We start from the raw sequence: 3,919 nt of genomic DNA, 5'->3' as shown, positions 1-3,919 counted from the left end.
CCACACACACACACACACAAATAATAATAATAATAATGTCTGTTTAAACATGCCTGTGTTCAGAATGTGAGGTCATTTAGTGAAAGGGCATAAATTCTATGGGAGCTCTGTCAGTGTTCATAGCTTTCAGATAGATTCCCACCAGGGGCCACCTTATCTCGGGACTAACCTTTATAGTGTTTTTCAATCAGGCACCAAAATAGTAATAATTTTTAAAAGTCACTGAAAGAAAAAACAGATTACTTAGTTCCTGGACCTGGATCTCTTATCATATTTCACAAGTTTAGATAATCTCAAAAGAAAAAGCCACACTCCTCTGTTGTTAGTAAGTGACAGCTATCCTGCATCCAACTTAAATAGTACATAATTGGTAAGCTATAAATGAAGTCTTATGATTTAAAATTTCTTTTTTTTTTTTTTTTAAAGATAGAGTGAGGGGGGGGGAGAGAGAGAGAGAGAGAGAGAATTTTTTTTTTAATATTTATTTTTTAGTTTTCGGCGGACACAACGTCTTTGTTTTGTATGTGGTGCTGAGGATCGAACCCGGGCCAAACGCATGCCAGGAGAGCGCGCTACCGCTTGAGCCACATCCCCAGCCCGATTTAAAATTTCTTAACTTTTTTCTGATTAATGGTGTAGGTATGTTGCTAACAAAGGCAAAATTAGTCTTGGTAATGATTAAAATCAGATTTATAACAGCATGGATCCTTTTTCCTAAGAGAAAAATAAATACATAAAGAGAAATAACCTTTTAGTTTTGCTACTTGTAAGATAGAGCTATTTTACAATAAATGAATTAAGAGTATTTTTTTTCTTTTTCTTTTTTTTTTTTTTAAGTTTAAAATGTGCTTTAAAGTTTGTCTGTGTGTGTATGTAGGGGGGTGACCCCAAGAGAAATGTACTGTAAATAAAGAATTTTGTGTTTATAGTTTAGTGTGTTTCTGTGTTCCCTATTTCTGGCTCCACTGCTGTTACTTCAGCCTTTTATGAAAGAAAACAGCTTCCTATGTTTCCTCCCCCTCAAGGAATCATCAAGAATAATTTTCTTTCTTAGTACATAAAAATGCCGTGGCAAAAACTAGAATGAGAAGTTACAGGACCTTATTTTCATCAGTGGTTAACTGAAACACCTATTTGATTGTTGTGATGTTCCCTTTGCAATGACTCTGGAAAGGAGTTTTACATGTTAATCACAAGTGAAAGTTGGTGTAATATTTTAGTAGCATATATCATGGAATTAATGGTTCGTTTCTGTGGGAAAAAAGAATGGATCTGGGATAAATTTCTTATTCACTTGATGAAATTAATTTAGAAGAATCCCAGCATATCACAACTTTTTTTTAAATGGTAAAATGTGCTGTGTGGTATATTAAAGGATGATCAGGTTGTTTTAAAACTCTGCAAGTATCATTTCTTTTACATAGCACACGAATCCGCGTGAAGTACCTGTTTGCTGCTCATAATGAACAAATCTAAAAAAGAAGCTGTAGTGAAGTGAATAGGAATACGCAAATCACTCATTTTTAATCTTTTTAATTGAGACAGTGTATCTTGAAGGATAGCATGTATCAATGTGTAGTAAATCAAAGCATTAACTCCCATCTCTTATTTTTGTGTGGCGAGTATCAGTTTCCATCCACAGCCCGAAAGCTGCAAGTCGTCAGCGTGCAGAGTGGCCCAGTGGGTCCCCTGAGGCTCGGCTGGAGAGAGGGGCAGTTCCCAGGCCTTTGACCGGGTGCTGGGCCCCAGCCTCTGAAGGCACGTGGCCGCTGTTCTTCAGGAAGGAGCCCTCATACCCGGGCCGCGGTGGGGAGGGAAGGAAGCGGGAAGCAGGGGCCACTCTGCACCGCTGGGTCCCCTGCGCTGTGGGATGCACCTCCTGGGCTGGGCAGGGACTCTGCTGCCGCGCAGGCGCGAGCGTCGCCGTGGCAACCGCGAGGCAGCGGAGCCTGCATCCCCCGCTGGGGACCACCGCTCTGGGCGGCCTGCTGCGCTTATCCCTGCTGGGAGGTACCTTGACAGATGCGAGCCGGGCTGCCCGTGTGTGTCTGGGGCCGGGAGAGGAGCAGGTAGGGCGCGACCCAGGCTCAGAGTTGGGGGCAGCCACGCCAGGTGGTACCCTGCTTCCCAGCCTGCGGGTGGAGGCGCGGGGAGGGCGGGGCGGCCAGTCGCAGGCGCCCAGGTTTGGGGAGATGGCTTCTTCCTGACACCGAGAGAAGGCGTTTCCGGGGTCCCTGCGATGACTGGCTGTTTCTCAGGGTGGAGTCTGGAAATTGGGTGTTTTTCCCAACCTCGAAAATTGCATTTCTTGGATCTGAAGTATCATTGTCTTTAAACTTCGTTCAATGCTATTTATGCGGTATTTGCTCTCATTTACTAAATGCATGGTCTCTATTCCATATTGTAATTTGAAGCTTAAACCCTGCTGAAGGCTGGCTGTCCTACTCTTTGAATTCCCTGCAAAGAATGTAAAAAAATTAATCAGCACAAACCTGAAATTATGAATCATCATTCTTGAGATCATTTGTTTTCCTATAGGGGGAGAGGGAAGAATATTATATCCATGCACATTTTTATTGCTGGTTTGCTCATCTAAACATTCTTGTTTGTGATTGAAATGTTAGTGTTTTTCCCAGGGCTTGAAGAGAAAAGTTGGATTTTTTTCATGTTAAAATCTTTCCCTGCCCCTTTTCCTGCTGTCCTCCCTCCTCTCCTGGTTCTCCTTCCTCTACTCTACTAGATTGCCTTTTGCTCAGCTATTTATTTATATTTAATTGGTTCCTTTTACTTATAAATAAAGGTGGAATTCCCTGTGGCATTATATGCACAGAAGGTGGTGTTTTATGAATTCATTCTGCATTGCTCCCCCCTTCATCCCTCTAACCTGCCTCTCAATCTCCTTCTACATTACTGATATTTCCCTTGATCTTTATAATATCCTATCTTTCCCTCCCACTTTCCTTTATTTTTCTCTAGCTTATGCATTTGAGAGGAAAAAATTTGACCCTTGAGTTTCTGAGTTTGGCTTACTTGACTTAGCATGATTTTCTCCATTTCCATCCATTTACTGGTAAATGCCATAATTTCATTCTTTATGGCTGAGTAGAACTCTATTGTATATATAAACACCAAGGTTTCTTAATCCATTCACTTATTGATGGGCACCTGGGTTGATTCCGTAACTTAGCTACTGTAAATTGTGGTGCTGTAAACATTGAGGTGGCTTTATCGCTATAGGATGCAGTTTTAGATCTCTGGGGAAAATACCATGGAGTGGGAGAGCTAGTCATATGGTGGTTCCATCCCTAGCTTTTTGAGGACTCTTCACGCTGCTTTCCAGAATGGTTATACTAATCTGCAGTCCCACCAACAATGTACAAGTGTACCTTTTCCCCAGAACCTCGCCAATGTGTCTTATTGTTTTTCTTGATCATTGTCATTCTGATTAGAATAAGATGAGATCTTAGTGTAGGTTTTTGTTTTTTTTTAATTTCCCTAATTACAAGAGATGTTGAACTTTTTTCATATATTTGTTGGTCATTTGTGGTTTTTTTTTTTTTTTTTTTTTTTTTTTTTGAGAAGTTTCTGTTTAGTTCTTTTGCCCATTTATTGATTGGGTTATTCATTTAATAATTTGTGGGAGGTTAAGTTTGTTGAGACCTTTATATATTCTGGATATTAATCCCTAGGGGAGGAATAGCTGGCCAGGATCCCCCCATTCTATAAGCCCTCTCTTCATGCTCTTGATTATTCTTTGCTGTGCAGAGCTCATTAGTTTGATGGCATCCCACTTATTGATACTCAGTTTTATTTCTTGTGTTTTGGTGGTGATGTTTTTGATGATGGTGATGATAATAATAAAAGAAATTGTCAACAACCCCCCAAGAAAACATGGATTTTTTCAAAGTGAATGTCAGTG

This window comes from Marmota marmota, unplaced genomic scaffold (genome assembly GCF_001458135.2).
Source record: "Marmota marmota marmota unplaced genomic scaffold, marMar, whole genome shotgun sequence".
Classification (NCBI taxonomy): Eukaryota; Metazoa; Chordata; class Mammalia; order Rodentia; family Sciuridae; genus Marmota; species Marmota marmota.
This window is presented reverse-complemented; position numbering follows the sequence as displayed.